The sequence below is a fragment of the Phyllobates terribilis genome, unplaced genomic scaffold, assembly GCF_046119375.1.
Source record: "Phyllobates terribilis strain yellow unplaced genomic scaffold, ASM4611937v1 Scaffold_2123__1_contigs__length_163500, whole genome shotgun sequence".
In the NCBI taxonomy this organism is placed as follows: Eukaryota; Metazoa; Chordata; class Amphibia; order Anura; family Dendrobatidae; genus Phyllobates; species Phyllobates terribilis.
This window is the reverse complement of record NW_027364882.1, coordinates 83,437-108,898: the sequence shown is the minus strand read 5'-3', so window position 1 is coordinate 108,898 and position 25,462 is coordinate 83,437. Positions and strand designations below refer to the sequence as shown.

At 47.4% G+C, this 25,462-nt stretch overlaps 1 long non-coding RNA gene across 1 annotated transcript; it reads right to left on the bottom strand.

Moving 5' to 3' along the window:
* Positions 1-534: 534 nt before the first annotated feature.
* On the bottom strand, positions 535-21,280 carry LOC141245815 (uncharacterized). The gene is made up of 3 exons (XR_012309473.1): positions 21,198-21,280; positions 19,239-19,382; positions 535-2,316 (listed from the first exon to the last, which is right to left on the bottom strand). It is a non-coding gene; the product is annotated as an uncharacterized lncRNA (long non-coding RNA).
* Between the last annotated feature and the right edge of the window lie 4,182 nt (positions 21,281-25,462).

Genomic DNA, 25,462 nt, shown 5'->3' with positions numbered 1-25,462 from the left:
AAATGGGGGTTCATTATATTGTATGGAGAACCATGGGGGGTGCATTATATTGTATGGAGGACCATGGGGGTGCATTATATTTTATGGTAGACCATGGGGGGTGCATTATATTGTATGGAAGACCATGGGGAGTGCATTATATTCTATGAAGGACCATGGGGGTGCATTATAATGTATGGAGGACTATGGGGAATGCATTATACTATATGGAGGATTATGGGGGGTGCATTATGCTATATGGAGGATCATGGGGCGCATTATACTATATAGAGGATTAAGGGGGTGCATTATCATAGAATGGTAGAGTTGGAAGGGACCTCCTGGGTCATCTGGTCCAACCCCCTGCTCAAAGCAGGATTCACTAAATCATCTCAGACAGATGTCTGTCCAGCCTCTGTTTGAAGACGTCCATTGAAGGGGAACTCACCACCTCTTGTATCAGCCTGTTCCACTCATTAATCAAACTAACTGTCAAAAAGTTTTTTCTAATATCTAATCTGTGTCTCCTCCCATTTAGTTTCATCCCATTGCTTCCAGTCTTTCCTTGTGCAAATGAGAATAAAGATGATCCTTCTACAATGTGACAGCCCTTGAGATATTTGTAGACAGCTATTAAGTCTCCTCTCAGTCTTCTTTTTTGCAAGCTAAACATTCCCAAATCCTGCAACCGTTCCTCATAGGACATGGTTTGCAGACCAGTCACCATTCTGGTCGCTCTTCTCTGAACTTGCTCCAGTTTGTCTATGTCTTTTTTAAAATGTGGTGCCCAAAACTGTACACAGTATTCCAGATGAGGTCTGACCAAAGAGGAGTAAAGACCGATAATGACTTCACGTGATCTAGACTGTATGCTTCTGTTAATACATCCCACTATATGGAGGATTATGAGGGGTCGCATTACATTATATGGAAGACTATGTGGGGGACCATTTTAATATTTGGAGGGCTATGTGGGGGGCCATTATACTGTATGCAAGAAAGTATACAGCATGAAGGTTTGCATGGGGTCCATCATACTGTGTGGAGGGCTGTGTGGGGGCCATTATACTGTTTACTGTTTGGAGGGCCATTATATAGTATGGGGCAATTAAACTGTATGTAGACCCATTATCCTGCATGGAGGGCTGTGTGAGGGCCACAGTTGGGGGATTATACTGTGTTAGGGTCACCATACTTTACCTTAGGAATTGAGGTGGGGTACAGTTGAGTCATTATACTGTGCATGTGGAGGCTAATGTGGAGGAATTCACTGTGGGGGTATCATATTGTGTTTGGTGGGCACTTTTGTTGGCATTATACTTTATGGGGGCACTGAAAGAGGAATCTAAGACTTCAGCAGGAGGAAAATGACTATACAAAGGCTGAAAAGTTGTGAGATATGGTCTTCTGTGACGCTGACAATTATTTTTTTTTTGGGAGGGTGGACCCAATTAGAATTTCTGCTATGGGGCCCCATGATTTCTATGTACGCCCCTGGCTATTGCTAAAGCTCGGCTTTTTACCTGAGAACCATTGCAGACAGCTATTGGCTTGTCTACAGTAAACAGAGGAGAGAGACCGAGCATGCATGTCCAGCAGCACTAAGCACATTAACTGCGCCTGCACATTGATATACACTTTGAACACAAGAGGGTGCCATACTATATATTTAAATGAAGAAAATGACTGCATAATTGATGTTTATAACAACATGTAAATGCATATAACTCCTATTAACTATTTTTTTTCTAACATGAGATACCTACATAAGAGATATGAACACCTGTAGGGGAAAATGTAAATTTGCAACAAAGTATATATAAAGTAAAACACCTTTATAAATCAAATGTGTTTATCATATACATCACTGTATTATATAGAGTTTATAACAAAACGGGAAATTTTTAAAATGTTTTCATCCACCATTGAAGCTCGAGCAGGCATTAAAATATGTGTATCTGATACAATGACAGTAAGTGATGGTGGTACATATAATCCTTTACTTGTTCCATCAATAAACAGAGGTCCAATGAAATGTAAAACAGGGCCGAATGGAGTTTTCACTTTCCAGTATGAGCAAAAAGTGTCCCAGACCACAGAATATTTTTCATTGTTCGAGCTAAAAACCCATATATATTCTCCTTTTTGGAACCCAAATGACTTCGGGGAGAATCTGATGTAAATGCATGGTTAATTCTTTCCCATATCAACTTCATTGGCCAACATGCCTCATCAAATGCCGCCATCTGTACGAAATCCATCTCTGTATTGATTTCTGATGTCTTCTTTCTGTAATGTCTTCAGAAGTGTTAAATTGGTATTGATAATAAAGCATGTCTGGAATTAAAAAAAAAAATTCATGATGAAAGACGCAATCCAGCTACTATACCCCTCACCAAGTTTATCACACTCTGCAATTCTTTTATATAAAATTTACTCAGTTTCCTGCAGTTAAGCCCCATCTTTGCTTCTCTTTAGCCTCGGATTTCACAAAGAAGTTTTTCTTGTATACTTTGCTATCAGTACCATGATGCATCAGCACAGCATCACATGAGCATCCACAGCCAGGATCATCTGAGCCTCTAGGAAAGACATGGTAATTATCCTCCACTCTGCATTCCCTAGATAGGTTAACATAAGTAAACAGTCAGAGCTGTTTAGTCATCATCAGTAGCTGTGATATGAACTCATGTGCCTGCTTTATGAGACTGTGCTGTAATGAAGATTGTTGCTGTAATATCCCTGAACTGCACTGGCCGTGCTTAAGATTAAATCCCACTGTTAAACTGTTGAAAAAGACTCTTGTCAGATGTGTCTGGTCAGCAACTGAATCTATCATGTGCCTGAGAGAAGCTGCAGCCTATGGTCATCCTGAGTAACAGTTCCTCCAGGATTCCAATGAATTTATGAAACCCGTCTCGCCCTATCTGAACCTAGCGGTGTGCGTGTAACATTGGTGGCCCATATGGGGAGGACTGAGCGGGGATTAATGTCTAGAGGGAGAAGAGGAAAAATGTCTGGAAAAATACAGCAGCACAGCACCTCAACTTAACTCTGCTACACCACTTAAAGGGGACCATCCCTAAAGAAAACTCACTAGCAGCAATGGATGTTGAAATACAAATAGACAGAATTAGTGAGCGGTTTCTTCAGTTAACCTGCGAAGAATTAAGAACAGTAGCATATAAAGATGTCAGAAGAACAGATTTCTAAAGCACACAACCGCAGGCAACTGTTAGCTGCCATTAATGCAAAAATGGATGAGCTGGGGGAGAAAGAAGCTGAAGACGTCATGGGGACATGCCTCCAGGAGCTAACACAGTTTCTAACCAGGTTGAAGTTGGAGGATGGAGGGACGGCACCAATTACCAAAAGCGGGAATCTCTGTCCGCAGACTGAACTACGGGAATTGAAAGAACAACTCAAAACCCTAACAACAGCCCTGCAGGAATCGACCAAAATCTCTTAACGGGTGACAGACTCAGACAGAACCTTTAACCTGCTCGGGTTAGATAAATCAGGAAGACAGTCCTCTCTAACACCACAAATCACCATAAGTAAAGAATTCAAGATCCTGGGAAAGATTGGAGAGTGTGAACAGAAAGAGAAACTGTCTTATATGAACTTGTTTCACCAGATTGATGCAGGCTTACAGAAAGGCTACCAGCCAGATGAAATCGTTGAGGGGGTGGTGAAGTGATCAGCCCAGGAATGAACCTCTGTAGTATGCTAGAAATGAAGAGTCAATTGACCTTGCAACAACTGAAGATGATTTTAAAAGGGCACTATAAAGAAGAGAGTACTTCAGAATTGTTCCACCGACTCATTAACCTCTCACAGAAAAATAATGAATCACCCCAAAGTTTCTTGTGCAGAGAAATTGAACTGAAGGATAGACTGTTGTTTGCATCCAGAGATGTAGAAGCGGACGAGAGGTTTGATGCTGGACTAGTCCAGAAGAAGTTCTTGAGATCATTGGGAACAGGGTTAATCAGTACATACATCAAGTCGCAGCTGAAACAGTACCTAGAAGATCCTGGCATTCTGGACAAAATCCTAATTGAACAAATGAATGAGGCAGCTAGTTTGGAGTCAGAGAGCGAACAAAAGATAAAGAAAGGCTCTGCTCCTAAATCAAAAAATATCACAGTAAAAGACAAATTCCTTACCAACACCAGGTCAGATTACATGGAGGGGGTGGCTGTGTAGTATTATACGTGCACACGCACACCGATGGAGCTTGCGTATTTTTAATGTTTAATGTTAGGACTCGCAAGTATGGGGACCCTTGATGCTGGGTTGCGAGCTTGCGTATTTTGGTCAAAATATCGACCCTTACCTCATGTGGTGTATTTATCTTATACACTATTTTTCATCTTTTTTACACATTTTTGTGCAGGATGCAGCCAGGCCTCTTTAGTGTTGGCTGGGTAAATTGGGGCGTCTGTCCTGTGGGGGTGCACGTATATAGTGCTGGGCAGCCCCCCTGATCTAATAGTATGGGCGTCATCAATAGGCTGCAAGCCAGACACTGTGCATCACACATATCTGAGTGATTGGTGCCCTATGCAAACTCCATCGGTGTGCATGTATAATACTACACAGTCACCCCCTCCATGAATTGGTAGGTTAGTGAGTGGCTGTCTGCCTCAGTATTTTGCACATGTGCTGCCCCGGCCTTTATCATGGAGGCTTGCTGCATCCTGCAATGCCTTGGTAATCAGACCTGGTGTTGATAAGGCATTATCTTATACTGTGATGTTTTTTTAAATTAGCTTCTAAATCACCAAAATGAGTCAGCTGAGGTTGGAGACCCCCAGTGGCCAGTCTGAAGATAATCATGGAGACCCTCCAGTGCCACCTCCGAGAGGGAACCTTAAAGCACCAACAAAAGAGAGGACCGCCAGCGCTGACTGGGAAGAAGTAATAGGAGAACTGCGAGCTGAGTTGATTGAGATGAAAAAGTTGATTCATTCCAGAACAGAACCTGCATCCCTCAGACCCAGGAGTGGGTTCCAAAACAGAAGATACCCGGCTTGTGAAGCGTGCCGTTCATCAAATCAGAGTACGGTATGTGTACACTGACTAAGATGTGGTGAGGAAGGACATTATGCCAAGGAATGCCAATGGTCATGGTCTTTTGGGTTAAAAGACAGGAGGTTGCCAGAGAGGGGCGACTGGTAACCACGACACAGAGGAGGTCCCAGAAGCAAATCCAAATCTCACCAAACCCCAGAACGGCATATGAGCTAAAACAGCTGCGTTATTACTATCCCCAAGTGTGTTTCCGTCTACAACAGCTGCAAGAGAGACAGGGGCATCAGTTACTTAATGCCCAGTGTGGAGGTCAAATGATGAACTCCTGGGAGGAGGATTCCTCGGTCAGTAAAGATAGCATCATCGGCCTAATCAGCGAAAGATGCTTTATATAGTGCCAGCTAGATGGACTCCTGATAACAGCACTGTGGGACACAGGAGCCCAAGCGAGCCTTTTAAATGAAGAATGGAGAAGGCGCTACCTGCCACATACGTGCCTTCAAACTCTTAGGACCAGTGGAACTCCACGGCAAAGCAGTCAACCTGACCGAAGTCCCTTTCATAGGCTGGGTGGAAGTGACTTTCCAACTGAGGGCCACGAACAACAGCAACACCATTGAGCTTTTGGTACCTTTTCTCGTGACCAGTGATCAGAACGTGGAAGAGGATCCTATCCTGGGTTATAATGTAATCAGTGAGGTCATCATGAAACACAAGTCAGTGACGCTGGTGGTGGATGCAACTGTCACATTGCTTGCCATACCCAATGTCGTGGTGGAAAATGTGATTCATAGAGTAAAGAAAGCACAGAATACAATGAACCTAAAAGAAGTCAAGGTAGGCTGGCGCCCAAACATCATTCCTGCAAACCAAATGGTGGGGGTGAGGTGTGGAGTCCAGGTAGAACTGGTAAGAAAAGTTCAGAAAAGACTGTTCATGCCAAAAGACTCATCAGAACTTCCGGAAGGCCTAGTTCAAGGTGAGACTGTGCTTACCATTCCTACTGGTGGGTTTACTCGAGTGAAAGTACCGGTGATGAATACTACGAAACAAGGGATCCAAAGACTGTGTTAGGTCACATTGAAACCGTTAAAACTGTATATTCAGCCAGTGTGAGACCCGCCCACGGGTCTACCATGAATTCAGTCTCCCCACCAAGGAACAGGAGTTGACCAGGGGAGGAAATTGCACGACCCACCTCGGGGTCCTGGGATCCCCCAGTACCCCTAGAACACTTGTGTGCTGAAGATAGAGCGGTAGCAAAACAGATGCTGAGAGAAGAGTGTCATGCATTCTCCAAAGATGACTCTGATATAGGCGGTATCCCGTTGGTGCAGTTGGAAATCAATTTGAAAGACATGACCCCAGTAACCAGAAGTTACATGTCTGTGCCAAAACCATTACACCGTGAAGTGAAAGAGTATTTACAAGATCTAATCAACAGAGTTTGGGTCCAAAAGTAAAAGCCGTCTTATTCCTCTCCTATTCTTTGTGTTAGGAAGAAGGACGGTACGTTGAGACTCTGCTGTGATTACCGGGAACTAAACCGAAAGTCAGTACCTGATCAGCACCCGATACCACAGATTCAAGATATGCTGGATAACCTATCAGGAAGTACCTGGTTCTCTGTCCTCGATCAGGGTAAAGCATACCATCAAGGGTTTGTTGAAGAGTCCAGTAGACCTTTGACAGCATTCATCACACCATGCGGGATATACGAGTGGATCTGCATACCGTTTGGGCTCAGTTCAGCTCCAGAAAAATTCCAGAGGAGCATGGAGACATATTTAGAAGGATTGAGGGATAATATCTTCCAGCTGTACTTGGATGACAATGTGGTACACAGAAAAACTTTCTGGGAGCATGTTGAACACGTGAGGACCGTATTACAACGATATCAAGTCAACAATATGGAGTTAAGTTGACCCCCAAAGAAGTGTGAACTGTTCAAAAGGCAAGTCCGATTTCTAGGGAAAATTGTGTCCGGAGAAGAATATACCATAGACCCAGCAGAAATCGCTCTGGTACCGGCCTTAAAAGACAAGCGGCCCTCAACTGTCGGGGAGTTGAGGTAGATATTATTATTCCCCTCCTACTGTCGTACTTACGTTCGGAACTTCTCCAGGATTGCCGCCCCACTATACCTCCTCTTGGTGGGGGGGGGGCGACAGAGTCAACAACACCCACGGAGAAAAAGAAGAATGCGGGTAGAACTGGGCTTAAAAGAAGCAACGCCGTTTCATCCCAAAAGCCCATTCTCTGGACAGCAGACCACCAGGAGGTATTGGAAGAACTAGTAGACTACCTGGTAAAACCACCCATCTTGGGATATCCTGATTTCAACTTACCGTTTGTTCTTCATTGTGACGTTTCTCAAGTTGGACTGGGAGCTGCCCTGTATCAGCATCAAGATAGAAAAGGTTAAGGTTAAGGTTCTAGAACGTTGACAGACGCCGAGAAGAATTACCATCTACATTCCGGAAAATTGAAGTTCCTGGAGTTGAAATGGACTATCTGTGAACCATTTAGAGATTATCTCTACTACAGCAAAGAGTTTGAGGTATACACTGACAACAACCCTTTGACCTATGTCCTCACTACAGCCAAACTGAATGCAACAGGTCAGAGATGAGTCGCTGAACTAGCTGACTTCAATTTCAGCATCAAGTACAGGCCAGGAAAATGCAAGGCGGATGCTGACAGATTGTGGAAAATCCCACTAGAGCCTGATCAGTTCATGCAAGAAAGCTCAGAGGAAGTCAGTTTGGAAGCAATTGAGAGCACTGCCCAAGCAGTACAAGCTTATCAAAAGGACAACACACCATTGTGGTGTCCGTTGACGGTGGAAACCACCATAAAAGCGAGAGAACAAGATTACCCCCTGTCTATTCAACGACTACCAAAAGGAAAAATCCATAGAGCACAACGGGAAGATCAGATAAATGGTAGAATACTACTTTATGTGGACCAAAATTGGTTTCCAAGTAAATGGGAGAGAGATAATGAGTCACCAGCAGTATCTGTTTTAGTTAAAGAATGGATGAAGCTCTACCTCAGTGAAGACGGTATCCTGTATCGTAAAGGAGGTCAAAACCGGCAGTTGGTACTACCCAGAGTATTTCGTAGATTGGTCTTAAAAGAACTCCATGAAAACATGGGACACCTGGGAGTGGAAAGGACAACAAACTTGATCCGTGAACGTTTCTTCTGGCCGTACATGCAGTGAGATATTGAGAGATACGTGACCAGGGAGTGTGGGGGTCTGAAAGATAAACGTCCCAACACATCAACCCGGGCACCTATGGGCAACATCCAAACTACGTATCCGTTTGAGATGGTCTCAATAGACTTTCTACATCTCGAGACGTGCAAGGGTGGTGACGAATACATCTTGGTGGTGATGGACCATTTTACTTGATTTGCTCAAGCATATGTCACCACCAATAAAGCGGGTCGAACAGCAGCAGAGAAGATCTTCAATGATTTTGCTTTGAGGTTTGGGTTCCCTACGAGGTTACACCATGACCAAGGAAGAGAATTTGAGAACCAGATCTTTGCCAAGATAGGAAAGTACTGTAGGATTCAGAGATCCCACATAATGCCCTATCACCCAGAGGGTAATGGACAAGTGAAACGTTTTAGTAGGACATTATTGTCGATGTTGCGCACTTTAACAGCTGACGAGAAGAAAGACTGGAATAGTTCTCTGTCAAAAGTGGTACATGCCTATAACTGTACAAAGAGCAATGCAATGGGTTACTCACCCTTCTTTCTATTGTACGGTCAATCGCCAAGACTGTCAATCGACATCATGTTCGATACTCCAGTATCAGAGACTTACAGAACATATCCAGAGTTTGTTCGGAAATGGAAGGAACGGATGGCAGAGGGATACAACATAGCGTCCAAAGTGGTTACGCAAGGACAGAGCAAGAGCAAGGAGTACTATGACTGAAAATGTTATGGAGCAGAATTGGCACTGGGAAGCCGTGTGCTAGTCAAGAACAAAAGGCGGTCCGGGAAAACTTTGTTTGTACTGGGAAGACAAGGTGTATGTGGTCGTAAGGAGGAAAGCCGATGACAGTCCAGTGTATGAAATCCGATTGGAAACCAGAATAGTCCATCGGAATTTACTACTACCCTGTGATTATCTCCCACCACAACAAGACTTTCCAGAAGTAGAACAACATCGTCCGAGATCGACTAAGGGACCACCACAGACTGAAGCTCCGAAGATGGATAGTGATCTTGAAAGTTCACATGAAGAAGAACACACCGTTGTATTTCTCGGACCGGCAAGGAGAGGGATGTACCATCCTCAGGAGAGTGAAGTAAGTCCCCAGGCTCCAGAGTTTGTACCAAGGAGTACAGATATAGTCCAATTCAGATTTGATGATCTAACACCGTTCACTGAAGAGACCGATCGACACTTAGGAGTAGCAGAATTACCAGACCAGGTGGAAACGAACGATTCAAGAGAAGTACAGTAACTTACAGAGGCAGTTCCAAGATCATTTGAGGAAGTTCGAGAAATGAGTGTGGCAGAAGAAACTCCTGCAACCGAGGAACCCGTGGTATCTGAGGAACAACCTACCAGGAGGATGTCGACTCGAGAAGTGAGGAGGCCTGTGATGCTGACATATGAGACACTCGGTGAACCGAGTCAAGTGCCAAGGACTGTCCATTGGAAACAGGTATTTCTGCCTACGGACCAGGTAAGCTCACTTGAGTGGTATTCACCACCGAGAGACATTATGGACAATGTTACCTGGTGGAAAGACTTGTTTTGGCCTAGTGAGAGAGAGAGCTGGTTGAAGACGTATGAAAACCTCCAGCGGAAGAGATGCTGATTGTTTTAATTGTGTATTTCTTTCAGGAGTTCTACAAGCAAAAGGTCGTAAGAACAGGTTGTTATTGATGTTTGTAAATTTTATGCCAATATGACAATGCCAATTTGTATATAAAGTTATTCAACTTTTAGCACTGTCTCAGAATTGGTCAGCTTGACCAATTAAAACGAATATCGAGAACGACATTAAAAAAGAAGGGAAAGTGTGACATGCAGAAATAGTGCTGTTGCTTCAAAAGGATCCAGCAACTATAAGAGTTAACACAGTCACAAGAGACAGGGAGTGGTTAGCAGAGCCCCAGGGGGATTGTGGGGAACTTGTTTACTATTCTGGCTGCAGCCAAAGGGAGAAGTGGTATGTGATCTGTATCTCACAGAAGTGCAGGAAAGAGAACAGGATTCAAGTCTAGGGTGAAACTCAACACAGGTCAGATACCTTGCACTGTTAGTTCAGGAAATCTACCATCAGGCAGGAAGATAAGGAATGGAAGGAATTGTGTCACAGAGATCATCTTCCTCATCAAACCCTCCCCCCTCCATCTCCATGCAGAATAAAGAATGTTGTGTACTAGTGAGTCCTTGTGAAGGAAAAGCCTGCTGTTTACGTATAGAAGTGTGTTGCCAAGAGATCTAATTTGTGCTGAATTATGCTACTGAAGAGACTGAGGTTCCTGTGCCTGCTTTATGAGACTGTGCTGTAATGAAGATTGTTGCTGTAATATCCCTGAACTGCACTGGCCATGCTTCAGATTAAATTCCACTGTTAAACTGTTGAACAAGACTCTTGTCAGATGTGTCTGGTCAGCAACTGAATCTATCATGTGCCTGAGAGAAGCTGCAGCCTATGGTTGCCCTGAGTAACGGTTCCCCCAAGATTCCAATGAATTTATGAAACCCGTCTCGCCCTATTTGAACCTAGTGTCGTGCGTGTAACAAAAGCCTAGTTTTGTTGGTTGGCTCTGTCAGGCACTGTAGTAAGGGCACTAGCAGCAGCTATCTCAGTCATAGCAAATTTAAAGATGTGAATAATGTGTGGGAGCATTGAGCTCAGGACCTTTTTCATACTGACTCCGGGATAGTGATGATTTTGTAAAGGTGTCAGTTGTGTCAGCCAGACCTGGAGATTATCTGTGAACGAATGCATGGTCAGCAAGGCTACAGCATGTTAGAGAGGTGGTAGCTAGAGAGAGCCCCCTTAGGCTGCGTGCCCACGATGCCCACAATGTTTTTTAAGCACTTCCGTAGCAGCAATTCCGCCGTGGAAACGCTTAAAAAACGCTTGGTAGAAGGTCTGCAATGTTCCCCAATGATAATCCGCATTTGCTGAGCACATGCTGGGAAATTTCCGCTGCAGATTATCATTGCGGAAAAATCCGCAGCACTACCATTAATTTTGCGGAATCGCGGCGTTTTAGCCACCATTGACTTGTATTGGACCGCATAACATCCGCATGACTACATGTGCACATGCGGATATTATGCGGTTCAATGCGCAGATGGTACCTGTGTCTGGAGAAGAGGAGACTCCCTTTCAGTCCCGGGTACCATACTACCTGTAGTTAAAAAAGAATTAAAATAAAAAATAAACATATACTCACCTTCTGATGGCCCCCGGTCTCCTTCTCCGGTGTCTTCGGCTGCTCGCGGTGGTAAAAGGACCTTCCATGATGTCATTTAGTCATGTGACCTGTCACATGACTAAATGACGTCATGGAAGGTCCTTTTACACCACCGCGAGCCGCTGAAGACACCGGACGCAACGGAGAAGGAGATCAGGGGCCAGGTGAGTATATGTTTTTTTTTTATTTTTCACCATTTGTATTCTTTTTTTTACTATTGATGCTGCATTTGCAGTATCGTAACTTGGTCACACTATATAAATCCATGCCGTTTGCATGGATTTATAGTGTGACCAAGTTGTCAAGCACTTTTCCAAGTGATGCTAAAATCGCTTAGAAAAGTGCTTCACAACTCGCATGCGAAATCGCATGTTAAAAAAGCTTCACTTACGCTTCTACCTGGCAGAAAAAACGCATGTAAAATCCGCATGCGTTTTTTCTGCCAGAGAGATGCAGAAACGCTCAGGAAAAATCCACAGCATTTCTGCATCATGGGCACATAGCCTTACACTGTTTCACAAGAGTGCAACTAGGGTGCAGTGGTCACAGCGAAACACATGAGCCATGTGGCCCTATATCAGGAAGGTGGAGGTGATGTTATCAGTGTGGGATGATGTTGACAACAGACGCATGCTCAGTAGAGGAGGAACTAGCCCAGACCCTGAAAAGGACATCACTGACGGCTCTTAATTCAGGGAAAGGACAGGCGCTACTGCAATGACGGCAGCCTCTGCTCCCTGATGATGGTTTGTTTGTAAATCCCAGTATGCACTTGGGGTTCTCAAACGAAGCAACGTGAAACAGGAAGAAGATAAAAAAAAAAATAAAAAAAAGGAGTCAGATAGTCTAGTGAACAATAGGGATTTTTTAAGTAATGTATATTAGAAAAGAGATTAGGTAATGACATTAACCCCTTCACGACCTATGACGTTAATGTACTTCAAAGGTCATGTCCCTGACTTTAATGCAGGCTCATATGCCGAGCTCGGATTTTTCACAGCAGATAATGGCTGATTTAAGCCCAGATTCGGTTGGTCAAGACCCAAACCCCAGTCTTCACCAGTCAAGATGCCGCAGGTCAAGCACCGAAGATCAGACGGTGGTCATTGGATGAAGCAGGACGTCTGCCGTGCTGACGAGAAGACCCAAGTGAACCAGGCCTTTAATTCAAGCGTAGACGAACGGTACAGGGTGTGGGCTGCACTTCAGAAACGAACGAGGGTGGCCAGTGTGAAGAACCCACTAAGTGACTCACATATGAGGCACTTGTGGCTTAGCGGAAAGTACCGGTGTCCCCCGTTAGTGCCAGTATAACAATCAAAGGCGCTTGAAGCGCATATTACAGCTACAAGCCTGGCGCTGGCAGTGACGCTCTTTGAGCTAAAGACATTAATAGTCGTTTAACTGTGAAATGAGACTGCACGCAGATAGAACATAGAGTAAGATATTGCATTTATTACACTGCTTTTATTGTCATTACTGCTAAGATTGTGTTAGTTGTCTCCATATACCTGCATCACCATGTGTTCCTATAGTTAAACGTTCTTTCTGTGGTAGGAAAATAAATAGCTTTGGTTAACTATCCCTGCATCCTCACTATCTGCATCATTACATCTAGATCATTTCACCCGATAAATGAGCATTTAGCTTGTTTATTGTGTGTGATTGGCTGCCTCTTTAGAAGGGACTGAAAGCTGTATTTTAGGTGTAAATGCAGCTTTCAGTCCCCCATACATAAGTCTAAAGTCGGTCGACGCATTCATATCAATAAGTATGCCTTACACTCTAATATGTGTGGTGCCCCTGAGGGTTCAGTCGCCACAGAGGTACTGCATCTCACCCAGAGGTGTGGTATCTCACTCTCAGGTAAGGAAGGAGTACAGCCCGGGACCCTAACACCTGCATCCAACACATCCACTTCAGTAGGGCAGGGCGAGATTGCTCCTACGGGAGTGCACAGTCCCTGGCTGGAGTGGTGGGGAACCTAGCGAGGGGGAACCATGTAGTGGGTGTGAGTGGAGGACGTAGATCAGGGGAGCACTGGTGAGGGAGTGATATAAAAGAGGGAACCATCTTAGAAAGACAAGCCAGTCAGAGGAGGAGAGTGTGTGGAGCAGAGGCTCTGCAGGAGCTCTGCTTCGGAGGCGGGCCTAGTGAGAGGCCCAGGACTGAGAGAGGAGAGGGAGCAGGAGAAAGGCTCCAGGAACAGAAGGGATCCCAGGGGTACGGGCAGTGCTGGAGGCCACCCGTACGCCCGAATCTGCCAGGCGGTGGAGGGATCGAGCCGCAGAGGGGACCGACCCCTAAACTAGTGGAGAACTACAAGGCTCAGCTAGGGACCGGAGGCTGCTGTACTTGCAAGGTGCAGTGGCCACATCCGCAACTATGTCGCCGAAAAGGTGGCCACAGAGGGTCCAGGGGACAGCAGGTCGCCCGACAAGACCCGAGGCTACCGGATTGGGACACTGGTTGCGAGGCACAGGGCAGGAGGGCGAGAGCCAGCGCAGGAAGACGACTGAGGAAGGCACATAGAAAGGGGTCCTGTCAGACACTCTTGAATCACCTGAGGGATTGCTGAACCCCTGCCTGGTGAACGCAGCACGATGTGGGAGGTTGTAGTCCGGACCCTGTAACCGGAGGAACTTATCAACTGTAAGTAAACTCGGAAGACTGCACCCCACTGTCTCTGTGATTATTGCTGCGCCATCAACCCCTGTACTACAACGCCCAGCATAACCTATAACATCTACACTGCCCTGGAGCTGAGTTCTACCTGTGGAGAGCTACACCATCCCTGCTGCACTCACATCAGCTCCAGAGGACCTGCTCCGCAGCAGCGGCTCCCTTAGCCGCATACCACAGGTGGCGTCACGTACTTTATACAATCACTATAAATCCCCAATCAATAACCCTTTTTATTGACCGCCCTGGGTCACGGACCGGGTCACTGCCACTGTAACATCCCCCAGCATCTACCAGCCCGGCACCGGGTACCCCACGGCCCAGTGGGAGCGTCATATGTATGTGTGGCGCCCCTGCGGGTTCAGTCGCCACAGAGGTACTGCATCTCACCCAGAGGTGTGGTATCTCACTCTCAGGTAAGGAAGGAGTACAGCCCGGAATCCTAACACCTGCATTCAACACTACACTACTACAGACCAGCAGGAGGGGCAAAATGCGCTGCTCCTCTGCTGAGCCCTGTCCCTGGCTGGAGTTGGGGGAACCAAAGTAGGGGGAACCATGTAGTGGGTGTGGGTAGAGGAAGCAGTTCAGGGGAGCACAGTAAGGAGCAATATGAAAGAGAGGGTGGAACATTCTAGAGTGAGTGAAGTTCTGAGGGGGTTGAGTCAGAGAGAGAGTCAGAGCAGGAGCTCTGCTCAGGAGGAGGGCCTAGTGAGGAGGCCCAGGAGAAGGAGAAGAGGAAGGAACGGGAGCAGAGGGAAGGCTCCAGGAGTGAAGAAAGGATCCCAGGGGTATGAGCAGTGCTGGAGGCCACCCGTACACCCAAATCTACCAGGCGGTGGAGAGAGCGGGTCGCAGAGGGGACCGGCCCCTAACTAGTGAGAATTGCAATATTCAACTAGGTAACCGGAGGGTGCAGCATTTCAAGTGCTGCAGCCAAAAGCCACATCTATTTCACCGAAAAGGTGGCCATAGAGGACCCAGGGGACAGAGAAAACGTCACCCGACAAGGTCCGCGGTCACTGGATTGCGACACTGGGTGTGAGGTGTAGGAAGACAGCCAGAAGGAACACACAGAAGGGGGTCCTGTTATGTACTCAGGAGGTACCTGAGGGTTTGCTGTACCCCTCCCTGAGTAAGCACAGGACAACGTGGGAAGTTATGATCTGCAGTTGTAACCAGGAGCAAAGTGAGAACTGTGAGTAAATCCGGAAGACGGCACCCCACTGTCTCTGCGACTTATTACTGCGCCATCATTCCCTGCACTACACTTCACAGCAAAAGTGTTTAGGGGTGATAAAGTAAGAATTTTTTTGTTTGTCAGTTAAACTCATTGATGGTGATGTGTGTCGGGGCTCTTTAAATCACTGTAAGCAATAGCAGACACTTGTGCTAATTAGTTTGGCAGGTGTGTCCAATGAAAGGCAAGACTACTTAAGAAGGCTGTCCCACATTATTAAGCAGCCTACATTTTCTGCCAAAATGGGAAAGAAAAAGGATGTGTCGGCTGCTGAGAAGCAACAAATTGTGGAGCGTTTAGGTCAAGGCATGACTACAATCAACATTGCCAAGACACTTCATCGTGATCATCTCACAATCAAGAAGTATGTAGCTGATTCACAGTACACACGTGTGCGTGCTGATAAGGGAAAATTGAGGACTTTCCTACAGGCAATTACGTCAGGTTAAAAGAGCAGTGGCAAAAAAGCCTTGTCATAGCAGCAGACAAGTTTTTGAAGCAGCTGGTGCCTCCAACGTCCCCCGAACAACAAGATGCAGGGTCCTTCAGAGGTTTGCAGCTGTGCGTAAGCCAACCTGTCGACCTCCTCTATCCACTGCACACAAGCAGAAACGGCTCCAGTGGGCCAAACAATATATGAAGACTGACTTCAAAACTGTTTTGTTCACCGATGAGTGCTGTGCAACGCTCAATGGTCCAGATGGATGGAGTGGAGGAGGAGGATGGCTGGTTGATGGACACCCCATGCAAATACGGCTATGGCGCCAACAAGGAGGAGGTGGAGTAATGTTTTGCGCGGGAATCATGGGAAGAGAGATTGTCGGCCCCTTTAGGATCCCTGAAGGGGTAAAGATGAACTCCATAATGTATGTTGAGTTTCTCAAACAGCATTTCCTGCCATGGTTCAAGAAGAAGAACCGTGCATTCCGCAGCAAGATCATTTTCATGCATGATAATGCCCCGTCTCATGCTGCACATAACACATCTGCATCTCTGGCTGCTATGGGCATAAAAGGGGACAAACTTATGGTGTGGCCCCCATGCTCCCCTGACCTCAACCCCATTGAGAACCTCTGGAGCATCATCAAAAGGAGTGTCTATGATGGCGGGAGGCAGTTCACATCTAAGCAACAGCTCTGGGAGGGTATTCTGTCCTCATACAAAACAATTGAAGCAGAAACCAGCCAAAACCTGACAAATTCAATGGACGAGAGAGTTCAAAAGCTCCTTTCGAACAAGGGGTCCTATGTGCAAATGTAACATCACCTAGAATAAAGTTTTGAGTTGAAAACTGTTTGATTTCAGTTTGTAATAACCTGCTAATGCTTATAATTTCAAAAATGACCATTTTTTTGTTCTTTATTAAAATGAAAAGGTTGAAAACGCTGCTGTGCATAATAATTTGGAACATGCATTTTGAGTGCAGTTTGAGTGTTTTATTTTTTTTTAAATATACTGTTATCATAGGCAGTTTGTACAAAAACCTTTCAATTGTACTCTAATAGTTATTTGACTGGAAAATTACAATGACTGCAATTCATATAGGTAATTTGGGAAAATCTGAGAAAATATTATTTGCATAATAATTTGGAACACAGTGTACAACATCACCATTTCCTACCCTGGAGCTAAGCTCTGCCTGTGGAGAGCTGAACCAACTCTGCTGCACTAACATCAGCTCCAGAGGACCTGCTCCGCAGCGGCGGCTCCCTTTAGCCACATACCACAGGTGGCGTCACGAACATTATATAAAAACTATAAATCCCCTGTAAATATCCCCTTTTATTGACCACCCTGGGTCACGGACCAGGTCACCGCCACTATGACATCTCCCCTAGCAACGACCAGCCCGGCACCAAGTACCCCAGGGCCCATGTGGCGCGTCATATTGGCGCGCCAATCAACTGGTCAGGGAAGATATTATTTGGGCATATACAATTTTGGACTGCCGATCACTTCATTCTCTCTGAGATAAGCTGCTGACAGAGATGTTTGTCAGTTTCTCTCATAGAGAACACAGGAGCACTCGGCCAAGTGAGCGCTTCCGTGTATGGGAGAGACGGCCAAGATGGTTGTCGGCCAAATGATCAACTGAAGCATCATTTGGCCAACAATTCGGTCACAGTTATCAGATTCTAAATAATATTATCAGTAGGTCACACCAAAGGCTAAGCCTGTCCTGTTAACCCTTTCATGACATGCGCCGTACATATACGGCGCATGACGTGTCTTCGCCTTAGATGCAGGCTCCGACGATGAGCCCGCACCTTTCCGGGGACTTGACAGCGGATCTGATCAGCTGTCATGTGCTCCTAACAGCCGTGGGTGGAATCGCGATTCTCTCGTGATTATTAACATGTTAAATGCCGCTGTCAATCTCTGACAGCGGCATTTAAGACGGCTCCGCTGGAAGAGCGTCACAAGACCCGCCCATCGGCGCCCATGTCACATGACTGCGCATCGTCGATGGGTTGGCATGACAACCCGGTGTCTGCAGGAGACCCCTACAGTTGTCATTGCAGGGATGCAAGTGAACATTTTTGCTACATACAGCGCTATGTGTAGCACAGGCGATCGGATGATTGCAGCTTCTAGTCTCCCCAAGGTTTACCCCAAAATGGTATCAATAAAAACATCAGCTCGGTGAGCAAAAAATAAGCCCTCACCCAGCCCCAGAAGCCGAAAAATGGAGACGCTACGGGTCTCAGAAAATGGTGACTTTTTTTTTTTTTTTTAACAAACTTTAGATTTTTTTACCATTTAAATAAAAAAAAAAAACTATACATGTTTAGTATCTACAAACTCATAATGACCTGGAGAATCATAAAGGCAGGTCAGTTTCAGCATTTAGTGAGCATGGTAAAAGAAAAACCCAGAAAACAACTGTGGAATTTAATTTTTTTTGCAATTTCACCACACTTGGAATTTTTTCCTGTTTTCCAGTACAACCAATGGTGTCGTTCAAAAGTACAACTTGTCCCGCAAAAACAAGCCCTTACACGGCCATATTGACAGAAAATGTAAAAAGTTATGGCTCTGGTAAGAAGAGGAGTAAAAAACAAAAGTGCAAAAACAGAAAAGGGTCGCACCATGAAGGGGTTAAATAGGGAATATGACCTATTTATTCTACCTATTTCTCTACTCCCACATGGGTGACTAGCCGTCTTTGCCTCTCCTGAATTCCTACGCTGGCTAAGTGATAGCAATATGCCAATTTGACCATGATACTTGATTTCTCCCCAATATGATGACAAAATAGATGTCACATCTACAATCCAGGGGAGTAACTATAGGTGCAGGGGTTGCAATAGCACGCGGGCCCTGGAGCCGAGGGGCCTCAAAGGTCCCTTTGGCCCATGTGAAAAGACCATTACTATTGAAGATTTGCAATAACTAGGGGCCCCGTTGGAGCTTTTGCATCAGGGCCCATGAGCTTCAAGTTATGCCACAGCGAGAATCATTCTGACCCATGTTCACAACACATTCAAAGCCATGTAAATCTGCAATAACATATCCAGCAAATAATCATTATCACACAATAAGTGCAACATAACACATGCAATATCTCCCATGGGGAAAAGAACAACGGCCCCTGCAGCCTAAAAAATCCCTAGTATGTAATATACAGTGAGCCCCAAGTATAACAATGTGTGCAGAAAATAAGAAGAGCAATAGTTTGTAGATATAATGGAAGTAGGAAGCGTAATACTAATTATGAACCTATCCTAGTGATGCAGTTAGTATTATTTAGACGATATGAATCATGACGAGGGTTTATATAAATTGGGCAAAAAATAAACATTTAAGTCTCTTCTACATGTTTGATGCCTACCTGCTATATCATTTCTTCAGTGTCTGCTGCTTTTGACCTTTGATTTCTTAGGAAAAACTTATGGTCAGTGACCTCCTGTGTAATCAGTGGCTCCGTCCCTCCTTTCAGTACTGCAGCTCTGTGAACTCGGATTGGAACAGAGCCCTAAAAGATACAGTTACCAGAGTTCATAAATCCATACCCAAACCAGACTCTCTCTTAAAGAAGTTGTCCACTACTTGGACAACTCCTTCACCCCCACGCTTGGCCCCAATAAAATAAAAAAGCTTATACTCACCTATACTCAGGCGTTTTAATTTTATTATGGCCAAACATTTAGATCAAGAAGGGGTTGTCCAACAACCCCTTTAATGCAGACTCCTGACCACAATCCTCTGTAATACAAACCCCAGACTTCCTTTTGAAATAATGCCTAATCAGACTCCCCTCATGCTGTGGCACCCTGCTGTTCACAGGTACCACAGGACCCAGGGTGCATGGATGGACTTCTCCACAAGAGGCCCTCATTACATACAAACACCTCCACCCTTCCACCTCACACCACCAGAGGGAGCCTGTTAGGGATATATATATGGAGGGTGGAGCCAGGCAGCTCAGTCAGTGAGAAGTTCAGTCAGAGTCAGAGAGCGTGCTGACGCTGAGAGCAGCGAAGACGCAGCGCGTCTGCTGCTAAGTTCTGAGGGCCCCGAGTGTGGCCGACGGCAGAGAGGAGAAAGGAGAGAGGAGTTGAGGGGGCAGAGGAGCTTCATAGGCTCACCCCGATATACAAACCGGACACCAGGTCCGCGCCTACAGGGTCCCTTTATACCCAGTAGGGTTCACCGGCATTCCAGGACTACAAGTCCCTCGACGACCTGAAGCTAGACCCATTACAGGATCAGGTACCACGAAGGCCCCAGCTTTACCAGGGATAGTGGTTGCCAGCAGAAGGTCCTACTACCGAGCGACAGGTGAAGGAACAACACGACACATAAGCTAGGCCCAGTTGCAGGCTGGCCAGGAGCATACAGAGAGGCAGACACGGACCAGGAGGCCTTATACCCACTCACTGGGGAGAAGTTCTGAAGTGCACCCATCCTACTGAGTACCCTGGACCGTACCTGACATCCGCACCAGTAAAGGTATTGAAGCGAATCCCCTGACTCTGTCAGTTACTTCTGCTGCGCCATCCGCCTGCACTACAAGTCCCAGCATCACCACCATCAAACTCCACACGGCCCCGGGGGCCGCTCCACCTCAGCTGCCATCCCATCACCCCCCGGAGGTCTGCAGCAGCGCTGGTAATCCTTACCAGGTACCACAGGTGGCGTCACAAACTATTTATTATATTTTTCCTATCCAAGTTACAAATCCCCCTTTTTGGTTGACCACTCTGGGCCACGGACCGGGCCAGCCACCGTGATATCCCCCACCAGCATCCACAGGCCCGGATGCCGAGTACCCCATTGCCCCGGGGGCGCGTCAATGCCTCATTCAGACGACAGTGTTTCACGTACGGGTTATATCCGCGGTGTTCACCCACCCATTATAATCTATGGATCAGATCACATAGCCTTGTTGTTTTCCAGACTGTGTGTGTGTGAGACCCGCAGCAAATTTTAACCATTTTTGAGCCATTAAAGATAAATCTTTTTATTCAAAAACTGTTAAGAAATGTTTCATGATAAATTCCACCAATTCTATTTTTACCACAGACAGGGAACTCCAAGCAATCCAGGCATTAGAAAATCTCTTGCTGGGGCAGGCGAAGTATACAAGGGTAAGTTTCCCTCTACCATTAGTAAGGAAGGCCAGGGAGCCCCATAGGGCGTATAGGCCACATGACAAGATAGGAGGGTGGGAGTGAAGGAGTTAAAATTTTGAATAAGGGATTAGGAGTAGTGTGGGGAGTTTTGATTGGAGGGGAAGAGGTGGGGGGAGGAGCAAGAGATGATATAAGGAAGGGCAGGGGTCAGTTACCTCCTCTTGCTTCCTGGATCGCAGCTGAAGCAGACCAGACCCTGCAGTGGAGCCATGGCAGATCTTGTGGCCTTGCTGGACCTAGCGCGGCCTGTCTCAGCAATCCATGGGGCAGACTTGGTGCAGCAGCAGCTGCGGGTGACCTGTGCACAGTCGTCGGCTGCAGAAGAAGCTTCAGGGAGGCCTGCAGCGGTCACGGCCGCCGGAGCGTTACTCACCAGCAGGTGAGGTTCGGAGCAGGAGAAGCTCCAGGAGCCCCCTCGGGGACCTCTGCAGCCAGGGGAGCAGCGCGTGCCTGAGGCTCCTTCTCCGATCCCCAGGAGGAATCCTCGCCGGAGCCGCAGCCTACCAGAAGTGGGCGTGCCTGCGCTGCGGCCCTCTTCCGGTTTGCGGCCTAAAAGGCCCCCGAGCAGCGCGGCGGTGACCCCCGGTGACAAGCCAGCCGTGGGTTATACCTGGCAAGATGGCGGGATGAGGAGTCCTCCCACGGTCTGCGGATGAGGGCGGGACCAGCGTCCAGTGTACGGCGGGGGAGGAGTTGCTGTCTGCAGCGGTGGCCCCGATGTCATGCTGGGGTCGACCCCGGCGGGGGAGGGAGCGTGAAGGGCCTTCCCACAGTCGGCAGGGAGGAGCACGGCTTGCAGGGCGGAGGTGCAGCAGAGCCATGAGGAACACTGGCGCAGCAGCAGGTGGTCAAGAAAGGGGACGGATGAGAGATGAGCAGCCCTCCTGCAGGCGGCAGGGTGGGTCTGTGGATGGGAGGATCTGGGGTCCAGGAGTGCCACGGGAGATTGCGGGGGCAGGCTGTCCTGCGGGGCCCTTTTAAGATTATCGGGCAGGAAGCGGCCGGCAGATGTGCGGGACCTTAGGGAGCTATCTTTGGATCCGGAGCGGCAGCGTCGTCAGGCAGCTCCTTCTGCGCCTTTATCAAGACCTGACAACGTTGAAAACATGGAGAAAAGCTGAGAGGAGGGCGAGATTTCATAGGGACCGTCAGAACATGAGCAAGTTCCGTCAGGAGATGTCGCGGCCGGTCAGAGGATCTCTCTGAGGCAGCCTGATGAGGAGACTACCCTTGTTCATAATTTAACTGATGTGGGTGGTGCTCGGGGTGTGTTGGGGGTTAGTAATTCAGAGGGTGTTATAGGGAATATTCAAGGGGCAATTGGTGGGTGCATTATCTATGGGGTCAATTATTAAGTGTATTGCAGGGCTTGGCGTCACAGGGGGCAAGTGATGTGAGGTCGCCGGCAGTGGCGTGAGTGGCTTCCGGAGGTTCAGGAGCAGGATCTGGGCAGGCGGGAGTGCGCCTGCAGGGTGGTGGCTCGGTGTTATCACAGGAAAAGAGTAATACTGAGAAAGAAAAGGAGGATGAGGTGGTTCGGTTGGATAATTGAAGTGTATGTGGCACCCCAGGAGTCCGGGTGCCACAGTGGCATTGCCTCCCTCACAAGGGGTGATGCCATGCCTCGAAGCAAGGAGGGGTCCCCTAATCAGGTTTTGCTAGCATGCAACACTTTCCTGGCTCCAGACCAGCAAGGGGAGCTCCTCCCCTTAGCAACTGGGATCTGGAGGCGGGGTTAGTTTGAGGAAAGAAGAAAGGAGTTGAAGTCAGGACGTCGATGAGGAAAGACCTAGGGAGTGGAGCTGCATGGCAGTTCACCCCAGAGGAAGCGCAGAAGAACTGGACACCGGAGTCCGAGGTTGTGGGGCACTGAAAGCCCAGCAGCAGAAACCGGAGGGCAGGAGACAGCCAGCGGATCTTCAGTGTCTATAAAGAAAGGTTTTTGTTGGCAGTTCAACTAGGGGCAATGTAAGTTTGGGGGCACATGCAAGTTTAAGCACGAGTGTTTTGGATGTAGGGGAAGTCAGGGGCTCAGTAAGTGCTTTAAACGAGCAAAAGGCAAAAGAGGTGAGGGTTCTGGAAAGAGGGAGGACTCCCGTGAAGGTCGAGGCGATGCTTCCATTTTTAAATAGATATCCAGATATGGAGGCGGCTAGGTTAATTGAGCTGGGTTTTTCTGAGGGTTTCAGGATTCCGTTTGATCCTGGAGCGCCAAAATTTAGGCCGGGAAATTTGAAATCGGCAGGGGAACACCCGGAGGTGGTGATGGAAACGCTGTATAATGAAGTGGCTTTGGGGAGCACGGCGGGACCGTTTCTGGATCCGCCTTGGCCAGAATTGAGAATTTCCCCTTTGAATGTTGTACCCAAGCTGGTACCAAATAAGTTTTGGCTTATTCATCACTTATCTTCTCTAGAAGAGGACTCCGTGAATGGCATCCCGGTAGAGTTATCGTTTGATAAGTCATTAGGGTTGGTAAGGGCAGCAGGGCAAGCTGCGTTGGTGGTGACTCGCCCCCTGGGCCGTGGGGTACTCTGTAGCGGGGCAGGTCGGTGCTGGGGGTGTCACAGTGGCAGTGACCCGGTCCGTGACCCACGGCGGTTAATAAAAGGGATTAAAGAAAAGGGAATATAGTTTTTATATAATGTTCGTGACGACACCTGTGATATGCTGCTATATGGGGCCGCCGCTGCGGTGCAGATCCTCTGGAACTGATGATGACACAGCAGAGTTGGTTCAGCTCTCCACAGGGAGAGCTTAGCTCCAGGGCAGTAAGTAGTGATACTATAGGGCGGATGTGGTTGGTGCGGTGTAGTGCAGGTGATGGCGCAGATAATAATTCTAGGACACAGTGGGGTGTAGTCTTCAAGGTTTACTCACAGTTGTTGAACTCCAGGTTACCAGGACCAGGGTAACCTCCCACACCGTCCTGTGTTTACCAAGGCAGGGGTTCAGCAATCTCCCAGGTGCCTCAGGAGTACATAACGGGACCCCAGTCTGTGTGCCTTACTCGGTCGTCTTCCTGCGCTGGCTCTCACCCTCCTGCCCTGCGCCAGTGTCCCAAGCCGGTAACCTCGGATTTTGGCGGGTAACCTGCAGTCCCCTGAATCCTATGTGGCTACCTTTTTAGCGATGTAGTTGTGGTTGTGAGCAGCTGCACCCTGAAAGTACAGAAGCATCCGGTTTCTAGCTGAGCCTTGTAGTTCTCCACTAGTTAGGGGCCGGTCCTCTTTGCGGCCTGATACCTCCACGTTCCTGCAGATTCGGGCGCATTGGTGGCTTCCGCACTTGCCGTGCCCCTGGGATCCCCTTACTCCTGGAGCCTTCCTCTGCTCCCTTCCTCTTCAGCCAGTCCTCCTGGGCCTCTCTGTCTAGGCTCTCTTCTCTGAGCAGAGCTCCTGCTTCCACCACTCTCTCCTCAGACTGAACACTGACTGACTGGACTCTCTCTCTCAAGATGGCTCCCCTTTTTATACACCTACTGAAGTGCTCCCCTAGCTGCTTCCTCCACCCTCACCCAATACTTGGTTCCCCCTCAGTCGGTTCCACCGCACTTCCAACAGGGACAGGGCTCAGCATAAGGCAGTGCATCTTGCCCCGCCTGCTGGCCTGGAAGGGTGTAGTGTTGGATGCAAGTGGGTGGGTCCCGGGCAGTACTCCATCCTTACCTGAGAGTGAGATACCACACCTCTGGGTGAGATGCAGTACCTCTGTGGCGACTGACCCCGCAGGGGCGCCACAATGGCAAAATCGGATATTGAGGCGGCTTTTCGCTTGCTTCCAGTGCATCCGGACACTCTTCATCTGTTAGGCTGCATGTGGGATGAAAACATTTTTGTAGATCGTTGTTTGCCCATGGGCTGCTCTATATCATGCTCATACTTTGAGGCTTTTAGTTTATTTGTTGAATGGGTGGTTCGGGACATGTCCGGGGTCTCTTCAATAATTCACTACCTGAATGATTTCTTTTGTGTTGGGCCTTCTGGCTTGTTAGTGTGTTCAGTTTTGTGGGTAACTTTAAAGAAGGTGACGGTGTTGTTTGGGATCCCATTAGCCGCAGACAAGACGGAGGGCCCTGCTACGGTGATGTGTTTTTTGGGTATAGAAATTGACAGTGTGGCGATGGAGTGTAGGCTTCCTAAAGGAAAGTTGATGGATTTGCGGCTGGCGGAAGCGGCGGTGCGACGCGTCAAGAAAATAAGGTTGAAGGTAGTACGGTCATTGTTGGGCAAGCTTAATTTTGCTTGCAGGATAATGCCGATGGTCAGGGTGTTTTCCAGGTGATTATCGGAGGCGTTGGCAGGAAAATCATCGTCGCATCATTTTTTCGCGTTACTCAGGAGATCAAGGCGGATCTGGAGGTTTGGGACTCTTTTCTGGCGAAATATAATGGTTGCACGCTGTGGATGGACAAAGTGGT